Below are 24,355 nucleotides of genomic sequence, written 5' to 3'. Positions count from 1 at the left end.
TGCCACCGCTGATGTATAAGCAAGAGGAGGAAGCCAAGCAGATGCAGAGTGTAGAGAGCTCCCATGTTGGGAGCAGTGTGGCTGGGATGCTTTCTACACATACTTTGTAAGTATTAATAGTAATAATTCTCTCTTTTGTTAACATAATGTGCATTTATTACCATATTGGAGAATTTGGAAAATCTAAAGACTTTGAAAATTTTCTTTTTAATTTATTTTGTTGGTGCGTCTTAAGCATACAAACTCAAAAGTTTTAGAAGAATGTGCAGTTAGAACCCACTGTTTAAGATCTTTCCAGTGATATGTCACATGAAGGGGTGTTTTGCCAAAAGCTTATAAGGTTTACCATGGTCTCTTTTTTACAATCTTGCAAAATTGAAATTAGGATTTTTCAAATTCTCTAATATGGTATTATTTCATGTACATAAGTATTTATGGTTGGTTTTCATGCTTTGGTGGGACGAATGATACGGAGGAAAGGTATGCTTTAAAGCACGGCACATATGCCCTCCTCCTCGAGTAACTTGAACAGATGGACAGATGTGGTCCATATGGTACCCATGCTAAAGTTTTGCATCACTTGCCATTTCTCCATTTTTGCATTATGAATATTTTTCACACTAACACCACTTAATTTCGAAATATCTTAAACGACACCGCAGCAGTTTGAGGAATTGAACATTCTATGTCTGCATACATTCCCGTAGTAGTCTTTATCAAAAAAGAACGAGTCTGATGTCTTGACATCGACGTCAGAGCTCTAGGTTGTTCGATCTGGCAACAAATTAGCAAAAATTAAACGGCGCTAGTTTGTAACAATATTGAAGATGTGGGTCAGCAGGGGATTTTGGAGGTGAACCATGTAATGGCATGGAGTGGTGCATTGATGAGAGCGAGGACGAGGTTGATGATGGCGGGCAAGCAGATGCAGCAAGGGCAGATGCAGGTGAGTATGGAGAAAGGGATCCATAGCAGCACACCCACTACAGAGAGCAGCGTAGCCAACAAAGCGAAGGGCAGTCCCAGCAGGAAGCCCAGAGGTCGGCACTGGCATCCGCAGCAGCACATGTCGTCGACGACAGTCCTCTTTGTTTTAGAGATGGAAAGTCGAGTACGTGTTGGCTGTTGACGCCCCTTTTGTATGAGACACAAAAGCACCCAAAAGCTAAGCGAAAAAGCAACCAAAATGTCTACGTGGCACTTGCCTGGTTTTTTTTGTCATGTGGGTCCCACCCCTCCCGGGGAAAGTCCCCTGCAGCAGCCCCAAGCCTCGGGCTATGTTCAATGTTCGAATCTCACCGTCAATGATCCAAATTTTTTTCATTGAGACACATCTATATATCTATATACTCGCCACGTGGCCAAAGGCCACCAAAGGAGAGGGTCTAGGAAGAAAGGAGGGAGGGAGAAAGGACGCTTTTTGAAATTTGGAAATTTTAGGCAAAATTTTCACACGTTTGAAAAAGTATTTTTTGTTCTATAGATTTGTTTTAAAAAATAACTAAATCCTTCTTTCGAGAAAATTACGCTTGGGATCACACCATAGAGAGAAAGAAAGAGAGGGTGCATGTGCATGTGTATGAGAAAGAGAGATAAAGAGACACATTACATGTAAGATGCATTTCTTTTAGAGTAAGCACACCTTACCACGCATCCCCACCCATTAAAATTTAATTAATTAATTAAAATTATGTGTGTATATATAAATTTATTTGTATTTATAAATGCACATATATATGTATGTATAGGTAGGTATACCTGTCTAAATATAATAAAACATAATATTATGTATAATATATATTTACGTGTGTGTGTGTGTGTGTGTGTGTGTGTGTGTGTGTGTGAGAGAGAGAGAGAGAGAGAGAGAGAGAGAGAGTTTCTATGTGTGAAAGACTGTTTGTGAGAAGAGTGTGTGTGTGTGTGTGTATGTGTGCGAGAGAGAGAGAGAGAGAGAGAGAGAGTTTCTATGTGTTGGAGAGTGTGTGTAAAAAGAGAGGGGGAGAGAGAAAGTGTGTGTGTGTGGGAGAGAGAGAGAGAGAGAGAGAGAGAGAGAGAGAGAAATTCTATATATGACAGTGTGTATGTGGGGGGAGAGAATATGCATTTGCATTAGTGTATGTGCAAGTGTGTACATGTTTGTGTGTGTGTGTGTGTATGTTGGGGGGGGAGAGAGAGAGAGAGAGAGAGAGAGAGAGAGCATATAAGTAGATTTCAATAAAATATAAATATAAATGTTATATATATATATGTGTGTGTGTGTATTTTTATTTACATTTAAATACATACAACATCACACATGTCACAGTTGGTCGGATTCACTCACAACCAATTAATTCTTTAATCACACTTGGGTCACCCAAGATAAATAGTCAATATTATTATTCATAACAGTCCATCTTGCTTAGGTTGCCAACTGACCTCAGTTCCATATTTAATTAGCAAGTGAAAAGAGTCAGAATATAATATCAATCCCTCTCAACTCTAGATCGTGATGATAAGTTATCCGTCAAAGATAAATATCACTTAGATTATCACAGACATCAAATGAGTATGCTTCACATACACCAATACAAGTAGCTTGAGTATCTTTCATAGACATTAACATATCTTTCACAAACACCAACACGAGTATCTTTCACACAGATACCAACACGAGTATCTTTCACAAACACCAACATGAGTATCTTTCACAAATATCTCGTTAACCTTATTTGAAATAGAAAAGAGAATAATTTGAAGAAAGTATTTTAAATGAGGTGTTAAAGTTTAGATATTAAATGTGAAATAATAATAAGTTACATATATCCTTTGGTGATGCGTCGAAAAACATATCTGCATAATTGTTAGTTCACTCAAGTCCTCATAGTGAATGGTCTAATATGTATTTTCTTCCACGTATAGAAAGTACATATTAATCATTGAACTATCTTGACGAATAACTTGAATTTAACTAAGCACTAATCTTTGTCTATTTAGAGAATCAATAAAGATACCCAAGAATAACTTTTTCTCTCTTTCTTTGCAAAAAGGTCACCTATGGATTCTAATTTTCTTTTCATATTAAACAATGTATAAGATTGAGTTTTAGGTTTACCTTGCTAGTGGTAGAAATCATGATTGGGAGTACCGTCTTGCTTACTTTGGTCATTGTCGTCTTCGTCTTTAATCACATTCATGATCGTAACTCGATTCTTTCTCTTTTCTAGGCACTCATATGCATAATGTCCTTCTTCGTTGCACCTGTAAAATATGCAATCACACGAGGTTTCCGATCTTTACCACTATTGTTGATCTTCTTTGTAGATTCAATTTTCTTTCTGTTTACTTGTAAAACATTGTCCTTCTCTGCTTCATCTTTGTGCTCAAACTTCTCAAAATGTTTAGACCAAGAAAACTGAGGAATATGAACATTTGCCACTATAGTGTTCGTGAAATCCATTTTTCTTGTCACAGTTTGTTGCTAGAGAGATGACATTGCTACAAGAACAGGGATAAAACATGTTCACTTCTACTCCAATAACTGGCTTCATAACTTCTATGAACTTCCTTCTTTGCTCTTTTTCATACACTTTCTCTATATCTTGAAGTTGCAATAACGTTCACCAAAATCTCTCAACATAGGATGATCTGTTCTCCTTTTCGAGCTGTCTAAAAATATCCCATTGCTTTGTGGCTTTACTCTTATGTGATGGAGGTAAGAAATCCTTCTTGATCAGCTTCTGGAATTCTTTCCATGAATTTGGTTTGCATTTACTCTCTGTCTAATAACATTCCACCAAATATCTCCACTGTCTACCAAATGATTAGTAGCACATTTAACCTTATCCTTCTTAGAATTTTTTTCTCCAAAAAAAAATTATCAAGCTGGCTCAACCATGCGAGTATGATGTGTGAATCCTTTTTGCCATCATAATCCTAAAAAGTAAAAGCCTTTCTACCGATCTTGTGTCCCTTTCGAGACTCTTGAGATTTGAGAGTAGCTCGCATGCAGTCCTTGGTATAGGGTCCTCCTCAGAATCCAAAGAATCAAATTCAAAATATGCACGTCGTCACTTCTTGCGAGTAAATTTCCGCTCAAGATCTTCTCTTTGATTACGTTGAGTGTCGAGTTGAGCTTGAAGTGCATTTAGTTGATCTTGGATAGTTGGTGGTTGAGGATAGGTTGCCATTGTAGAAAAACCAAGTAAATAATATGAAAGTGCAAAAATAAAATAGAAAAAGTAACAAGCTTATCTGAGTCCTATGAATTTCGAAAGAAGGCTTGTTGAAGCATTCGAAGTCAATTGTGTCCAACAAACAACAAGAAAAATAATCCAATATTGCCCTGTTCAAAATTTGAAGTTCAAAATTTGAAGTAAGTCCAAAATTTGTGGAATTTGACGTAGAGATGAATCTGTCACCAAATGGTAGCAATTCGTCAATTAATACCAAAGCTAGGAACACACCATGGTAAAATACGAACTCTAACTTTTTGTGTGGAAGCTCTGAATTTTTTGAGAAAAATGTGGGAAAAGGACACACATCAAACGCCATTCAATTTAGAGGTGATTTAACCACCTTTTGGTAAATTACGAGCTTCGAGAAGTCATTTTCTGACCAAATTTGGAAATCCCATAATTTTGAGATGAGGTAATTTTTTGAGTGAAATGGGTATGAAAATCTGAGAATATTTTTTGTTTAAAAACCGGGCCAAATTCGGATGAATTTGGGCTGATTTTGAAGGGTTTTTTTACTTAGAAAGGTTCCGCACATGAACCATAGCTTTTCTTGGAGTTGATTTTAGCCTTCAAAGTGAGGTCTTGGCCCTTCCATAAAAGCTCCAATTTGGTAAAATCTTTACCCTTTCATGTGCTTGCTTCTCTCCAACTGCAACATCAAGTGCAACTAAATGTTTTCAAGGAAATAGTCCTTGAGAAAAAATCAATTTCTTGATTTTTCTTCAAGTATCCATAACCCAAATTTAACACTTGAATTTGCCATGCTCTAATACCACTATTACAGGACCATGGTACATGGAGATTCGAATATGACAAAAACTATATAATAGAAGAGATAAACCATAAACACCATAGCGTAATTCAAGAGCATAAAAATCAAGGAACACAAGATTGGGTGCAATCTCCCCCTCAATGTGTGTGGCTCCACTCCCACACGTGGTATCTAAATCATATTATTATAAATTTAACCCTGGGAGCCATAAATAGCATAGATTTTTCAAAATTGGGCTTTTACAAAATTGAACCGTAGTCCAATGCTTTTAAAGTATCTTATAAAAAATAAACCTTGCCCAACATATATACAATGGGCCAAACCATACAAAATGAAATATATAGCACACATGTTCTTGGCTAGATAATCTCATCCAATGTCCACCCTGTTGTTCCAAACTCATGATTGATACTCAACACAGTCCACCATGTTAGATCTTAATTACTTTGTAATCACTCACAAAAATAATTCTAAAAAATGTAAATCACTTTCTACCATGCTTTGCACATAAACCATGCATCACGCATAATTAATTGGATTCACTCCCATGATAAAATATTATGAATAATCTCACTCCCCATGATAGGTGCATATTAAAGATGTGAAACAAGAAGACCAAGAGACCCTTGTAGATCATGAAGATAGAGTTATGTTTATGTTGGAACATTTGGTAGCATTGTGTGGTGGCTTGAAGCACTCCTGTTTGCTGGGACAGTCACATAGTATTGAGGAAGTGGAGTGCAATCTTGTGGGACGTGATGGTGAGCTTCTACACCAATTGTTTCTTTGGAGAGTTATGCCAAGTATGATTCCAAGATTGATTCAAAAGCCTACATAGATAAGGAGAATGCAGATTTGAGTTCATCTTCAGAGATGGAGATGGTGGATGTATCCCTATTAGATGAGGAGATTCTTGAGGAAACTACTATGGCCTTTGAGGTGGCAAAAGAGAAAAGTGGCTTGGATAATGGTATTTATGCTTATGCTCATTCCAATGTGGAGGTGATCTATGCCCTATGTGATGAAGAAAGATATGTAGCTTGTGAACTTTATGATGGGGAGGATATTGAAGAGGTATGTTATGATGATGATTTACATCTCAATGTGTTTCAAGAGCCAATCCATGATGTATATGAGGATGATGATAGTTAGACATGCAATAATGTATGTGTAACCTTTGAAGATAAACATGAGATGGGTCTTGTGGTGAACCTATGTGGTGATCCAATTTCTAAAGAGTTTAAGGAGGATCGCTCTATGATTTTGAATTCTATTCAGGATGTGAATCCTCTAGACAGTGATATTAGTTTGATGGTGACAGATGTGATTCCTATACCATGTTCAATGGTCTCTGTTTCAGTTTTTAGAGATTTTGTTGGTAAGCTTTCGGATTGTGAGGACCACTAAAGGTGAAGTGTTTGGTTGTTGGTTTTTCTTCTATTTTTGGAGACATTGAGGAGTGTCAGGAGTGAACTTGGTGGAAACAAGGTGGTTGATCAGCATTCTCAACACAAGCACAAGAACTGGGCAGCGTCAAGGTAGGGAGAAGTTGTACTACCAGTACCTTAATTTAACCAAGATAACAATCCATTTACTCAACTAAACCATAGGACTAGAATCCATGTTACCTTCTTAAGAAAACAATCCTTTTCATCACAAAGATTTTTGCATTTCAACTTGAGATTGCGAATACAAACTTATTTAAGGCATATGCTATTGTTTAAAAGAATACAAACTTTAACTAGTAAATCAATCAAATAGATCACTATTAACAATTAATAGAGAAGCCGGGGCCATACCTCAACCCCTAAGAATGATATGTAATTGAAAAACAAAATACGTATATACCTTATAGAAATTTGTCGTTTATCGTTACCTTTGCTCGATAACAAGAGCTTTAACTTATTGATCCCATATTTTTGAAAATGTTTCAAATTTTTTGCATTTTCTTGATTTTCTTGGACTTTTTTTATTTTCTTGATCATAATCTTGCTCAAGAATGCTTAATCTATAAGGAATTAGTGAGCTTTGATTGAGATTTCATTAGATCCTTAGGGATTATGGTTCATTTTGATGTACTAGGTTCAAATCTTGGAGCTTGGACCAAATTCTGAGACGGTCGCTCCAAATTTGAATGAGGGTACCAAAATTGAGGAAAGATTAACTACTAATCTTGATTAGTGATGCTAATCCAAAATGTTTCCCTCTTCTTGCTTGATTTTGGAGTAATGTGGTGCTTCAATATTTGGCTAGAGCCTTAGCATAGGTTAGGGTTTTGGTTTGAGAAGGAATAGGCTTCACATAGGACCAAGCTATGGTGGATTGCATGGAGGATTTTACCTGTGAGGCTGCATATTTATGTGACCTTTTTTCTTCATTTTTTGGAGTCTAAGGCTCACATTGAAGCTTGATTAAGCCTTAGAATGATTTAAGCAAGCATGGGACTCTAATCAATCATGGTATTAGTCGATTTTACCATCGTTCATTGCTGTGAAGACTGCTGACAGACTACACACAAATCCACCTTTTGTTGGGTGTTTTGGAGCTCTATCAAGCGTCAGATAGCCATTTATTACCATTTAAGGCTTAAGCAACATTATGTCTTAGCAATAATCGTGTTTCTTGTAGATATGGCTTCTCTAATTGCAGTATTTATCTAACGTCGTTTTGACTGTGAAGAGGGTTCTACATTGCTGTCGTTTTCATGATGTTTATGGGGCTTAGAGAGAGTTGTAATGTTGCCAACACTTAGCCATAATATTTCACAATGACCATTGAGATGCCACAATTCTCTTGCAAACAAGCAATGAAGGTGATTTCATGGCTATGATGAAGGTGTGGAATGCAATCAATTTTCCCTCTTTCTTCCATGGTGCTTGATCTCATAAAGTGCCTAATGTTGGCCAAAGCTTCAATTAGTGAGCTATCAAGATGCGACATTACTTGGTAAGTCTCAATGGCTTCATTTTTTACATTTTTTGGCTACAAGGGTTTTATCATTAAAGATGTGAAAATGATACCTCAAATTCATTAAGATGATGCTAATGGTGCTTGATGATTATCATTAAGTTGTAAGCAACAATGTTTCAATTTCTTTTTATATTGAAAATGGGGGCTTCATGGAATTAGAATGCATTAAGTGGCATTGGAGGCATAAATCAATATTTGGATTGGCATATGATATGCTTATGTGAATGCATTTTGATGCATTGGCGCATCTTGGTGAATTAGAAACGCATTGATTGCCTAATATACATGTACATGCAGGTCTTGATTGCCCATGTTTTTGACATGCCTATGTAAGAGGCATACATGTGTTGTGATTGATAGCTTTGGAGCTATATGGTGTTGTGGAAGACATTGGACATGATTAGATTGACATTGTGAGATTGTGCATGAGTTCATGCAAAACATTGTAAGTCACTTTGAAGCTCAAATCACAACTAACATCACCTTGTACCCACATTGTATTCATAGAATCTTGATGTATGTGAGGTTACCTTGGCATTTGGTTGAGAGGCCAAGGAGAGCATGACTTGAATCTTCCTTGCCGCGAGTTCCATGGTAAAGCGGTAAAGAAGAGGATTAGGTATTCGGAGTGAAGAAATGGCCCCAACTTGCGATTGGACTCTAAACTTTGGTAAGAGGGTGGGAAGGCTTGGCTAGGAGATTAGAAAGCAAAGATCTCCATCAACAATCAATCTTCATCGGCTCAAAGAGCACATGTATTATGCCATTGGTCAATGCATTATGCAATGAAGATATGCCTTGATGCTATGCCAATTGCCAAGAGAACATTGGTTGTGGTTTGAGTATATCAGAAATTTGAGATTTGGTCACTAATACAAAGGAGACCATGCAAAAATTTTTCCACAATTTACATGCATGGTTGGAATTTAGGAAAATTGTGGACACATATAAGTTGATTTTGGATGCCAAAGATGCTTGGAAACAAAGGGTGGTACATGTGGAACATGCAGAAGGCAAATGGGTACCAAAGGAGCTCTTGTGGACACATATAAGTTGATTTTGGATTCCAAAGATTCTTGGAAACAAAGGGTGGTACATGTGGAACATGTGGAAGGCAAATGGGTACCAAAGGAGCTCTTGAGCAAATTTTGTAAATTCACAAAACCCTAATTCAGTAAAATTACATTAAGGCTGGAGTTTGGGTGTTTATATAGGCTCTTATTACCCCCTTATACCTTCCCAACAAGCCTTAAACCTCTCCGTTTAGACATCATTTGGATCCCCAACTTGCCATTTTTCATTGGAGGTCAAAGCCCAATCACAAACATTGAGCCATTTGGGACAAATGACATCATAGGATCGATGTACATCATTAGCGATTCCCAACAATCTATAGTACACCCAAATCCAATGTCGTTTGGGGGGTCAGACCTATATGGTTGACTTTGACCAAAAAGTCAAAATAGAGGATATCTCCAATTTGACTTTGGTCAAACCCTCTCAGGCATAGTTAGTACTTGTCATCACAAGCCCACACACCAAATTTCATCCCAATCTGATGACTTTTGAGTACTATATAGTCTAATTCCGATTTTCAACAGTGTTGTAAAAACCCTAAAACAATAGAGAATATTAGGGCTATTCAAAAAAATTCTATTTTTGAATATTTGCATTCTATACCTCAAGAGATATCAATAGAGCCCTAGATCATTCAATTCCGACATCATTCAAGCCTTCTACTAGCCATTTCCCATTTTCAGCCATCATGCCAAGGAGACCACCGTCTAAGCAAGCAACGGAACTTTATGAGATAAGGGAAGATAGGGAAATGGTGAATGAGGATCTTGTAGAAGAGATTGGTGATGAGGGTGTAAATATATAAGATGACAACATTGCAAATGCGTCACATAGGGTCAATCATATACAAATTGGGCCAAGTTTTGCAAATGTGGTCAATACATCAAATCATTTGGGAGGAGCAAATGCACAAGCAATGCCCATAATAACAAATCATATGTCACAAATGATGATGATTATTATGAGATGCATGATATAAATAATGTCTCAATCATTTGTGGAACCCATTGTCCAAGAGCTTAGGGACTTGCATAATGAGATGAAGAGGAAGGATAAGACAAAGGTGGATCATCTTACAAGGATCAATAAGCTTATATTGAAGACAAAGAGGATCATCACCCAAGTTTCCATTCTACTCATGGTGCTATGCACAAACCAATGTTTACATACACAACCAATGATGCCAAAGGAAAATGTTATGTATCTCCATATGAAAGCTCAAGATTCCCAAGGAGTAATGTTTGTATTCCATTCAAGGGAAATACTCATCGAGGTGGTGCTTCAAGACCTCATATTGAGGAAGATTTTGATGATGAGTTTGAGCATAACAATGTTCAAATGCCTTCTTCTTCACATGCAATGGATGGAAGAAAGCAAGGTGTTAAGTTTCATGGTAGAGCCACTACTAGTGAAAGCAAGGAAAGGTCAATTAATATATGTGCTTTCTTGGTACCATTCCTTGGTTCACCTCTTACTTTGAGGAAATTCTATATGTGCTTTCTTGGTACCATTCCTTGGTTCACCTCTTACTTTGAGGGAATATGGAAGAGCTATCATACACTCTATTTTGAAAGAGGTTGGATTTAAGGATAAACAAGGACTTCCATTCACAATCACATTTGGTCATTGCATAGAATATGACTATGTGAGTTTTTATGCACACATTGTGGGTGTTGAAGTGGATGAGACGCTTGCTAGACAACAAGTACATGAGACGATCTTGATGCCGATTCTCTCTTGACAAGACATCACCGATGTGTTCATGGCCAATGGGAATACACAAGTTGGAAATGGGAATGCTTGGATTACATCCATGAGTGCTTTGATGGATACATTTTTAGCTTATGATATGATGCCACGAGATTATAAAGACTTGATCATTGAGGATATTCTGGATGTGCATGTGATTGCGTTTAACACAAGGGATGATGATTCATGTGATGATGCACATGCACATGAGGATGCATTTGACGTATGCCATGCACATATGGATGAGGATTATACATATGGTGAAGACATATGCATTATTAGTCATGGTGGTGACATTAGGCATCTTGATGATGATGCATATGCAAGTGTTGATGATTCATCTATCATCATTACTTGTGATGAGGAGAGCATCTATGTTGATGTGGATGATGGTAGTATGCATACACATGCTACATATGATGAGGATGAGTTTGATGATGCTAGTGAGCATGTGGATGACATTATTGATGTGGATGACATTGATAATATGGATAACATCGATGATGAGGTTATTCATGCATCTAGTAGTGAGCAACTATTAGACACTTCATGGAGGTTCTATGGGAACCCTGTCTATGACCCTTTCTTGGGAGATGAGTGGAGAGTCTATGATTGTGGTTATATGGACACTGATGAGGATTATTCCTTGGTACATATGGATTATGCTCAGGTAATCATTTGTGATGTGGTTCATGCCTATGGACCTATGCATGGCGATGGATGAGTGGGGACATGGACTCACATTTGATGGAGCATGCAGCTATGGAGTATGAGGCATTCTCTTTTGATGATTATGGATGCCTATGCATTGATACAGACATAGTCTATCAGGCATTCACTCTTGAACATGATGTATTCACCTATGATCCGAGTGGGTGGTGCTATATGGGCTATCATGTACTTGCATGATATATGGGTGGTGCTATATGGGCTATCATGTACCTGCATGATGATCCTACACATGGGTGCATTATCTTTTTGACCAAGGGGGATATTGGATGTATCTCATTGATGGATGAGGTGCATTACATCATCCATTTTATCTAGGAGGATGTAGGATTGATACAATTATGGATCAGGCATGCCGTGGATTTCCATTTGATCCAGATATCATTAGCACTAGCCTCACCGTCAATGAAACCCTCCAATCAAACCCTCCAATCCTTTTCATTCGATCCGGGAAGGTGATGTGGACATGTGTTGATGGTGGCAGATACATCTAGGACATGAGTGCATTTTTGGCTTTTGTATATAGCCTTTTGTATATCCTTGTGCACGACCACCCTTTGATTTCAAGGATGAAATCATTGTAGGAGGGGATGGTTTGTAACGAAGTAGATTTGGTGTCACCTGCACATGGGGGTGGTGCCTAGGCAATTGGATTTAGAGTCATTTACATATGTTTCTCTGGGGGCCTTGGGCTATAGGATACATTGGGATCATGGGCATTGTACACAAAACTTATCTTTCCTAGATCTCTCATGCCCAAGCTTTCATGGTGAACTTCTCCCATATGAGATGTGAGGATGGTGACCTACAACCATGTTGTCACTCAAGGCATGGAGTGACAACATGGGTGTAGGTCACCATCCTCACATCTCATATGGGAGAAGTTCACCATGAAAGCTTGGGCATGAGAGCTCCAAAAAAGTAATAGTAAAAAATGATCATAAGTTGTGTGTACAATGCCCACATGAGCCCAATGTATCCTACAGCCCAAGGCCCCCAAAGGCACATATGTAAATTATTCTAAACCCAAGTGCCTAGGATCCATCCCCCATGTGCATGTGACACCAAATATATTTTGTTACACTTGATAAGAAGCCCCTCTTTTATGTTGTTGTACTCGGGCTGCTTCTATTTGTTGCTTGAATGGATTAGGATTTTCTCAGTATGTCTTTTTTGCCTTCTTCCAATCTTTATATGATTCTCCTGGCAACTTGAGGCCACCACGCTTGATGGCCTTATTAATTAATGATATCCTATAACTCACATGTCCCTACATATGATCCAGCATCTTAAGGTCATTAAATTGTAAGTCGGGGTGTGGCATAGATTTTTTTTTCTTTAATACACTTACAATTTATTACTTCTTTGTATTATCTTGATTTCTCCAATCAATTCCCTTAATATTTTTGAACTTAAGATTTACCAGATGATGCACATGCTATGACATGTTGCCCCTTGCTATCCTCAATGATAATCCCATATTTCCTCTTCACATGGTAAGGAAGTGTCGCAGGGTCGTAGGCATTTGGATTAACCACTTGATATGCCTGCACTCCCTCTGATGGGAAATTGGAATCAAATCTATTACTACCCCCAAAACAACCGATCACAACCACCCCCACTAAAACGATGACCCCCAATAGAACTACGAGAAGAGGAATACCTCCTATCTGAGGAGGATGTGGTACAAGGTGGTGGACTAGGTTCCACATAAGAAAGGGAAGTGGGCTGGTCGTAACCTACACGTGAAGGCCTGATGTCCTAAAATGGACTAGATCCTCCAATGGTATTGGATAAGAATATAGGAGTGCATAACCCAGGAGTAGAACCACCCATTAAAGTACCCCCATAGGTGTAGGGTAAACTGTGGAAGGAATCGAGGGTGGAGCAAAAATGTTCCACAAAAACTCTCCCATATCGATCGACAAACTTGTGGCTAAGTGTGAGAGTCACTCCATATCGGGATCATCAACGATGGACTCTAAGATGTCTTAAATTGTTTCACAATATTCAATTTTCTCCACTATAATGTAATTATCTCTTCTAATAGCTCAACTATCTTGGTTAAAACATGCCATAACACCACAATCATTTGTGATTCTCTTGGAGTCCACACGTTGAGTGCAAAAATGTCTTTAAACAGAAACCCAATCGAAAATCTTAAATATAGCTTATATGTAAGAAAATTTAGTATTCAACAATATATATCATATCAAAATACAATATATGTTAGTCAAATATTAAAACATCTTACATGGTAGTCGCATTTCCTTTCATACTCCCATTATTCTCTTGTAATCTCCTCTCTATTGAAATCCTTTTCAAGAGACTTTAGGTTGGGTGGGTATGCTATGTGCCTTTTTGTTGATCTCTTAAATGCTCTTCTCTGCTCTATCCTTATTTTTCGTGCGTCTTCATATTTCTCAATCCAATTTTCCATCATAGAAGTGTTAAGAAGATAAAGCGTAATGACCTTTCTATGCATGGACTCATCCATCTTTCGAATGCATCCTTTTCCATGTGACACTATTTGTTCATCTTCATCGTTATGCATGAATCTAGGCATAGATGGTTCAATTTGTTTCAAATATTATGAGATATACACGACACCAACCATCCCTCTGCCATTCTTCCACCTTGACCTTTGCCTCACAAATCCCTTCAAAATTTTCATGAAGCATTCAAGAAAGAACATCCATTGTCTATGAATAACGCCACATATAGACACCTTAATTGCTAAATATACTAGAAGGTGCAATTAAGTTGTGAGTATGATTCTTGGAAAGCTTTCTTAAATCATACACACTGCCTTAATTGATTTAACTCGAGTCTTCTGAATGGAATATTAATGAATCTCCTTTGATACTATCCATCTATTCCTTTGATACTATCCATCTATTCAATAAAGGAAGAAATGATAAATTAAAGAAGAATAGATAATTTCAAAGCTATATGTTATACCAAAAGAAAAAATCTATAGTTTTGATTGGAACTCACCTTGCTAGTCCACCTAATTTATAGATGGCATTTTGAGCTTTCTCTTCTCTGCACCCACCAATTGATATTAGAAGTGTAAACTCGTGAAATCAATTTTTGAAAACAATAAAAGATCAATATAGAGTCCACACAACATAAATCGAGGAGTGCCCAAAAAAAAGATATAGTTATGTACATACCTGCATCATCTTGTACCAATCATGTGATTTGAGACCGTACAATTGATGCTCACCCTTCTTCTTTGTTACTGTAAATTCACCCTTTAATAAGTGCATTACACTGTTTTGTGTACAAAACAATGAAGTGTGATTTTCAACGTTCTTTTCCTCTTCCCTCGTCAACCTCCATGGCACCTTTAGAAAATCCACCTTGTCATTGACTAACCTTGGCCATGAATTTTTCATGCATCCAATGTCCTTTAAGTCATCCCTTATTGCATTGGTGTCTTTTTACTAATTAGATGGTTCCCAATCATTGATGCCACATTCTTAAAAATGTTCATTGGATCCAAAATAAGATTTATTCTCAACTCTATCAATTATGGTAGATGATAGAAGATTGAGCACATTTTCATGCCCATGGGTGCTGTGATGGGAGTCACACTCCATCTCTCCACCTTCCCTCCAATGACATTGTAGGAGGAAAATGCCACATGGCTTCTCACTTTGCACATTCATCACAATTAGAGAAACCTCTAATGGATCATAATTAGGGTGGTTTGGAGGAAGAAATCTACGATGTTGTTCATTATACACCAATTTCTTTAGTGCGTGTGTTTGTTTGGATAGAAGTGATGGTCCACAAATTAGACATGCATTATATCCTCCAGTTATGAGACATACCAAAATGGCATGTAAGAATTGAAAGTTAATAGACATTACAATACATTAGAGTTATAAATGAATCATTTGTGCATGCTTAGATAAGAGTCAATTTATGATTACGACATACGTGAGCACTCCTATAGCCTAGAAAATCATGCATATTTCATATCAAGATACCTTGACCATTGCATTGTGACATGAAATTGGATGAGAAACATTATGAAACCTTATGCCTCTCCATAATTTCTCAAGCTCATCAATCAAGGGCTCAAGATATACATCCATATTCTTTACCTTGTTCTCCCCAGGCACAAGAAGCGCAAGCATCACATGACATTTCCAGGGTAAAAAAATAAGATACCTCTGCGTGAATATATAAGTGTAGGTAGGTTGGTGATTATTCCTCCTACGTAAATCTAAATTTATAGAAAACAGGAAGAACGCTTTTAAAAATTCCCTACGATATCCAAAATTGGGTGAATATGTTTTAAAACCCTTTAAAACAACCAAAATTTGGGCCAATGTTTTAAGATCACGGGAAAATTTTTTCGGGAAGAAACCACAAAAAAATAGCCAATTGGAAAAGATTAGCCCCTATTTGTTTCCTTGGACCCTTCTTGATGGACATCCATGGATAATTATTATGATTTGGAACAACAATGAGCCATGTGGACCATGATATAGAACTCAATCCAAATGGGTTCATGCCATCCATACCCAATAAAAGCCATAAATTATGGGACTCATCTTTGAGCTCTCGCCATTCATCTTCAATGTGAGCCGAAGTTGGTGAGTTGATGAGAATCCTCATCATGCCATCGGTTAGAGGGTGATTCCCATGCCATGTCATTAACTCATCATTGACACCGGAACAAATGGGAAAGTGCCTCAATACCTTTTTTGGAATTTTTGCATCCTCTAAATATTTCCTGTAATGATCCTCTCCATAAATTGGACATTCAAGACATTGGCAAATGCACCCCTACAATATAGTACACAATCGTTATTGCATGCATGAATTCGAGTGTGATCCATACAAAGTTTGGAAATTATTTTTTGAGAATCACTTATTCTTACGAGCATAAAATATTTTGTTGGGAGCATATTCTTTAATAATCAAAGTAGGTTATTCACAATATTATCCCTCCATCCATATGTTGTCTCTGCCAGTTGAGGATTTCCAAACATGCCCACAAATTGGAGTATTGTTCACCCTCATACTTTGTTGTGTTAGCCTCATTGTGTAACACATCCTCTCTTTCAGAAGTTTGAAAGTTAGGTGTATCTTTCTCATCCTTGCTTTGAAAAAAAGTGAATGATAATCTCCTCCATGAAATAATCTTCCTCTATCTTATTTGGAGGAAATCTTGGGTCTTCCAAATGTACTAAACATGCTCCACTTTCCAAGTGCTCCTTAGGATGCTTGTACTCCTTCCTCAAGTTTTTCCCAATGATAGAATAATGAGGAATATTGTGTAGTACTTGTGGCACCAATGTCCATGCTCTCCTTATCCTAATGAATCATATTTAAAAATGACACTCGACAATATATATGTCAAACCATGAGTATACATATCATCTCATAAGTTTATATATTAATCGAGGAATTGGCTTGCATCATCATGTTGGGGTTGCCATTGGTTAAGATGATCCTCATTTTCTAATATGCTCCAATGTGACTTGATGTTCATGCACACAAACATTCTTGCATATTGCACATGAACAAGGGACTTTTCTTCGTAGCCACTCTAGACTAAAAATTAATGGGGTGACCCATCACTAAAAACAGAATATGAATACATGCACTAAATCTAGTAGTGTCATTGGTATATGGCATGGTTTGCTCTCTAGAATTTTTTGAGTGTTGCTATAAGCACTGATACCATTACAACATGCCCAAGCTTATGGATTTGCCCAGCAACATGCTCATGCTTATGCCACGACATAGGAACATCAAAATCAAGAAGATACTTCCAAAAAAAACCAAAGACATTGAGATTAGGGCACATAACGGAGAGATTGTTTGCTTATTGGATTCTTGAGGGAGGGGTTAAGCGGGAAAGACCAAGAGAGCTAAAAATGACTGAAAACCTACAAAACAAACACAGCATATTAGCTACTTTTGAAAACCACACACACTCCACACCACAATACACATATTATTAAAATTAAGGCAAATAATAAATCAAAAATAAGAGAAAAAGAGAAGGGCTACCTGGAATCTCAATGGTGCAACATGAGGCCAATTAGAAGCTATAAAACAAACAAAAAACACATCATGTTAGCGTGCACACATACAAAAAATCTAAAGCAAGAAAACGATGGGAAAGGGCTTAAGCTTAGGGTTTAGGGATGGGGGAGGTGAGAGGAGAAAACTTTCAAAAATTTGGGGGAGAGAATAGAGCTTGCAAAACAAACAAAAAACATAGCATGTTAGCACCGCACACACAAAAAAAAATCTAAAGCAAGAAAGGGATGGGGGAAGGGCTTAGGTTTAGGGAAGGTGAGAGGAGAGAACTTGTAGAAATTTGGGGAGAGAGGTGAACGTGCACAAATTTTTGAAAACGCTAAAACTGAGGTTCTGTTAAAAATTTCCCAGAGTTTATATAGACGTTGAAATACGCGTTGATACTGCCCTCAAAACAAACATCGAGATAGAAAGTGTTTTTGATGCTTATTTCGACGCTGGTTTTAATTCACTTTTTTTACGCAAATTCTCATTCAAATTTTGAATTTTTGGACAACCCGACACCTTTTAGATGCACTTTTCAATGCTTACTTTGACTCTTATTGTAACAATTATTTCAACGCCTATTTAGACGTCCCTTGGCGATGTTTATATCAACGCTCGTTTTGATGACGTGATCACCATCAAAACTAGGCATCGAAAATGGATCATCCTGTAATAGTGCAACATCTTTTGGATTAGGGTTGCGTGTGGATCATGGGAAAGCCTAAATTTGGTCATTCGTGCACTATCTATGTCCAAAGGAAAACTCTAAAGAGCTATAAACTCTCGATAGGGTGTCTAGTAGGTGCTAAAAAAAAGTTTCCTTAAGTTTGTATCCATGAACCTCCTAATAAGAACCTAGAATTTTCAATCGAACGTCGTGAAAATACTCTAGTTTTGAACTAGAGCCTCTCCTAAAGCCCCCACTTCGCTTCAGAGGTTTCGAAACACTTAAGCTTGAGAGCTCGATGAATCCATCCCCTAGACCCCTAAAAGGCCGCAGTCTTGTACGGCACCCCGTATTAAGACCCGGGGATGGAGCTCAAGACGGACTTGGATGACTCGGATCTATAGGATCAAAACATGAAGATTGTGCAAAATTTTGCAAGGATTGTGCCTATTATAACAGGTATTTCTAATCCTTCACCACTCAAAGTAGTTTTGCAATATTCTGCCTGCCACCTGCACGATGTTCAACAGCTGGATGGCTTCTTTTACTCACGATACATACCAGTTTCATTAGATGCTACTAGATAGGGATCATACTCATCAACGGACCTCTAAATGCACTTTTCAGTATTGCAAATGTCTCTAGTATCTTCTAATGGTTGTCAAATGGCCACTTATCTGATTGTTAACCATGGACTGCCAGCGTGGCCGAGGTGCCTACTTCGTGGACCTGCCACACTCAATTAGATTAAGCTCTTTAGAATCGCTATGGATAAAATTCGAGGGCAAAAGAAAGTATACTCTAAAACCATGGATTGTCCTCAAATGATGGTTCGAAAATGGCTATCTCGCAGAAGTTTTAATGGAACGTGCAAATACTCCAGTTCTGTAGTAGATCCGTTCGTAAAGCCCATGTATAACTTCAGACATTTCAAAACACTAAGATTGAGAGCTCAATGAAACCTCTATAAGGCCAAGGATCATTCAATAAGGCAAAGTTGGAAGGTTGGTGGATGCCAGACAAGCAGGTAGCATGTGCAGTCCAGTAGGGCACCACGCATTCCTAACCTCGGACGGAGCTCAAGACGACTCGGATCTAGACGATCAAAACATGAAGATTGTGCAAATTTTTGCAAGGACCGTGCCTATTATAACAGGTTTTTTCTAAAGAAGATAGCAAGTGCAATTTTGTAGGGCACCCTATATTCAGACGGAACCCAAGACGGACTCAGATCCGGAAGAGCAAAGCATGAAGATTGTGCAAAATTTTGCAAGGATCGAACCTATCATAACACTTTTTTATAATCCTTCGCCAATCAAAGTAGTTTCGTAGTTTTTTTTTTTGGTTGTCCGCACGATGTTGAATAGCCGGATGGCGCATGATGCATACCGATTTCATTTGATGTTAATGGATAGCCCTTTTCAATACTGCAAATGTCTCTAGTATTGTCTAACAGTTCTAAAATGGCCACTTATGTGATTGTTAACCTTGGACTGCCATCATGGCCGGGGTGCCTACTTCATGGACTTGCCACACTCAGCTAGAATAAGCTCTTTAGAATTAGTATGGATAGGGTTGAAGAGAACAAGAAAGTATAGTCTCAAAACATGGATCGTCCTTTAGAATAAGCTCTTTAGAATTAGTATGGATACGGTTGAAGAGAACAAGAAAGTATAGTCTCAAAACATGGATCGTCCTTGTATGAATTATGTAGGCCAAGATTCAAATGGGCCAAAAATGGCTACTTGCCACTTTTCATAGGTTTCAAAATACTTAGCTTGAGAGCTCGATAAAACCATCTCCTAGACCTCTAAAAGGCAAAGGGTTTCATCTAGGAAAAGTTGGGACATGTGGAAGGGAGAGAAGCAAGCAACAAGTGCAATCCCATAGGGCACCCTCCATTGGGACCCTACTCAAGACGGCCTCGGATTCAGAAGATAAAAACATGACGATTGTGCAAAATGTCTTTGAATAACTTGAGCTTTGAGTGAAAGATTTTGGAGTGTTTAAACCTCCGAAAATGTTAAGTATATAATCTAAAATCAAGCCTCAAAAAAAGAGAAAACCAAGGCCTTATTGGGTTGACTGCAATTGTGAGGATATGTGAAAGTGTGAATGCGAGTTAGAGGGCAGACATTCCATAAGCCCTCAAGAGAGGTAGGCTTCCTATTCAAAAACATATTTAAGAAAATAGCTCACGAGTGGTTGGGCGATTCATGCTTCTTCAAAAGTGATGTTGCCACATATAGCTCACGAGTGGTTGGGCGATTCATGCTTCTTCTAGAGTGACGTTGCCACATATATATTTATGCTTAAACGTCTCTTGAAAGAAATTTTCATCTCTCAATAGTTTGGAGACATGATGAATGATGTGCTATGAATTAGAGGTTTTTAAGAGTGTGATTCATGCAACTAATCTTGAATTTTGTTGTATAAACTCTCCAATGTTTAGATTTTGTGATTTGGAGTCTTATGAGATCTTACCGTTTAAAGGCATAGAGATTGAATTATAGAACCTATCTCTCTCTCTCTCTCTCTCTATATATATATATATATCTTCACACACACATATGTGCACATGCACATGCACGTGCATACACATACACACAAGCCCATGCACACGAACACACACATACACACTTATGTTGTTGTCACGCGATCCAAAGGTGGCACCTAAGATATCGTTCCTTCCAATCATGTCTTAATAGAAGAGCTGCGCTCTGGTGGGCTAAGCAGACTAAATTTGAACACCTCTTTCAGAAAGTGGTTATATCTAAGCTCAATATAGTCCCTCCAAAACTAGTTATAGCCTATTAAAAGACCTATTCAACTTATGCTGCTCGGAATATGTAGATCTAAGCTCATCCCCAGGGTATCACTCATTGAGGACTGAAATAACCAGACACATTTAACTTACTACATCCGTTGTGCATTTAGTGCTGAAGAAGAGTATGCAATTTTCCAAGGAGGACAAGTTTTGATAGGGTCAACGTTGGATTGCAAGAAGACCATTTGTTAGTCTCCCTATTTCGCTGCTATGACCCTCAAGGGGCAGTTGGGGGTCGGTGTTTTCGAAACCCCACTATCCCTGGTTTCAGCTTGGTGGAACGCTTGCCCCGCTCGCCCTTTGGGGAACGACGAACTGCAAAATTTAACAGAACATGTAAATATTCATGCATACCAAGGACAATATTTCACCAAGAAAAACACTAAATTGCCCCGTAGACAGTCGTACAGGCAAAAATAACAGACTTCTGTACCTTTCCATACGATATCTCATCATCTGATGGGGTTACGGACTAACGCTTCCACTAACTGCAGAAGAGGGCAAACACAGCCCTATAAAGTGCTTGATATAATATGTTATTTTCTAGGGCTGTGCTCTCCCTCTTCTGCAAATCGATAAAGCGGTTGTATAACAACGCTAGCGAAGGCGAAGAAGGCTGCTCAGAAACAAAGCTAGAAGAAAACGTTATATAAGCATTTAGCTCGGTGGTGCTTACACGAGCCCAGCTATGCTATGATTCAAAGTATCCTGGTGGAGATCACGGTGTGCGCAAAGTTGATGCCAATCTTGTCAAGGTGCCTGCACTGTTGTGGTCGTGATATTCCTTTGTGGACGTGTTCGAAGCTTCTCCGCGCCGAAGCATGATGGGACCTACAAGCTGCGTACGACTGGGAGACTGGAAAGCCTTGTTACCTCATTGGGTTACAGGCCCTCAGCAGGTACTCCTTTGAATTCCTAGTGCAAGACAAGGGGGGGCCAAATGTAGAAGGGGGGCAAGAATTTTTGTGTTTAGAAGTGTGCACTACCAATCCCGTCGATCGGAAACCCTGCCATCGGCAAAATCCTGCTCGTTGCCGATTCTCACACAACTCTCAGCACCTTTGTTACTCATTACTCAGCATAGCAGGGCCCAGGCACCTTTTTTACAAGGACGCAAATTGTGTATGCCAAGTGGGCCATGAATGTAAAATAGTTATCGAGTATAATAGGAAGTTTGCAGACTGCCCTCTTTCTTAGAATGGGCGTTTACAGACTGCCCCAAAGCAATATTATAGGGTAGAGCAATATAATAAGGTGTTTACAGACTGCCATGAAATAACATAGTTATCGAGTATAATTTACTATAATAGGGTGTTTACAGACTTGCCTCCCTTTTGTAGGAAATGTGGTAGCATTGATGGGGAGACCCCCCATATTTGAGGAGGTATGGGAGATCTCCCCATTCTAGGCTATCGTCTTCCCAGGTTAGGTTGGATAGTGGACGGAGAGAGAGAGAGAGAGAGAGAGAGAGAGGGGAGAGAGAAAAGATGGGACTTGAACTTGAAGAGTAACGTCAATGAAAACTCTTAAGCCGTATGTAAACAATGTAAAATCATCTTGCATCTTCATAAGTGTAGTAGTGCATTTGTTGAATAGGCATAGGTTACACATCTTGTCAATTGGGTGACTAAATTGAAATCATGAATAGTGGAAATGAGAACCCTTTCATAATTCATCTTAACCATCTCTCTTCAAAAAAGCTCAAAGCCTTTTAAGTGAGTTTTTTTTTAAATAATGTTTCCAAGTTGGGAATCATCCACTTTGTTGATGGAAAGATATGTTGAGATGAATATCTTTATTTGTCCACCCCTTAATATGAGAAATGGTTAAGTAATATAGAGGAGTAATGAAGTTGAGATATTAATAATATGTAAAGAAATTCCTACCACAATATAACAATATAGCATGAACATAACTTGAGAAATGTTCCAAAAGTGAAGGGTTAAAATTTGGCATCTTTTTGAGACCTATCAATGAGGAAGAAATAATAATACCAAAAGATTCTACTTCACATGGATTTTCTTTAGATGTTTTGTGAATCATATCATAGAACAAGAGAATTTAAAGTTTGGTTAGGTTGGTTAGCGATGTTCTGAGAGAGAGAGAGAGAGAGAGAGAGAGAGAGAGAGAGAGAGAATGTCCCTTTCATATAAATTTACTCTAACCTTCATCTTGATAGCTTCAAAAGCCATATAAACATGCAATTTAAAATAATAAAGTCTCCATAATATTAAGAAAAGTGTGCATAATAAATACGGTGGGACTTAAACATGAGAAGTAACATCAATGAAAACTCTTAAGCGGTATGTAAAAAATGTTAAATCATCTTGCATCTTCATAAGTGTAATAGTGTGTTTGTTGAATAGGTACACGTCCTTGGACTCATTACACATCTTGTCAGTTGGGTGATATAAATCAAAATCATGAATAGTGGAAACAAGGATCCTTTAATAATTCATCTTAACCAACTCTAGTCAACAAAGCTCAAGAGAAGAAAATCTTTATTTGTCCACCCCACGATATGAGAAATTGCTTAATTGTGCTGAAGAGTCATAAAGTTGATATATTAATAATATGTAAAGAAATTCCCACCAGAATTTAACAATATATCATGAGCATAACTTGAGTAATGTTCCCAAAATGAAGGGCTGAAATTAGGCATCTTTTTGAGACCTATCAAAAAGGAAGAAATAAGAATACCAAATAATTCTATTTTACATGGATTTCCTTTAGATGTTTTGTGAATCATATCATAAAACAAGATAAAGTTTTCTTTCTTCAAGGCAATGTTCATTACATGTTTGGCAAGTAATCACATGATGCTTTTTCTTTTGGCTAACAAATGAGTAGCTGACAAGAACAAAGAATCTAGTTCCTTTGATATCTGTTTTTCTTCCAATTGGAAGCATGAAGTTAAATTTTAACACATTGGTTACCAGATAGAAGTTGCAAAATGTAAGCGATCTACCTTCTCTCATATATTTAAACTTTGAGTTGTATAAACATTTATTTATAGAAATGTACTATTTCATTAGCGACAATTAATAAAAGCCCAGTACTTCTCTCTCATAACGTCAAAGAAGAATGAACTTCATGATAAGAAAATGCTTTAGAGGATCTTGAACTTGAGAAAAATGAGTAAAAATAAAAAACTCAAAATGTGGTATAAAGCGAACATAGCTAAGGGTTGACATGAAATTTTTTTCCTAAAAATAAATAAATAAAAGAGGTATAATGGATTAGTGTGTACAAATCCTAGGGTGTATCGAGGGTCATGAGCTCAAAATAGCTGA

The 24,355-nt window shown here is 37.8% G+C and overlaps 1 pseudogene; it reads right to left on the bottom strand.

Annotated features, from left to right (window-relative positions):
* Window positions 1–834: 834 nt before the first annotated feature.
* Window positions 835–1,068, bottom strand: LOC147623006 (signaling peptide TAXIMIN 1 pseudogene; annotated as a pseudogene).
* Window positions 1,069–24,355: the final 23,287 nt, after the last annotated feature.

This window comes from Cibotium barometz, chromosome 27, assembly GCF_041138505.1.
Source record: "Cibotium barometz isolate CiBa-2024 chromosome 27, ASM4113850v1, whole genome shotgun sequence".
Classification (NCBI taxonomy): Eukaryota; Viridiplantae; Streptophyta; class Polypodiopsida; order Cyatheales; family Cibotiaceae; genus Cibotium; species Cibotium barometz.
This window is presented reverse-complemented; position numbering and strand designations above follow the sequence as displayed.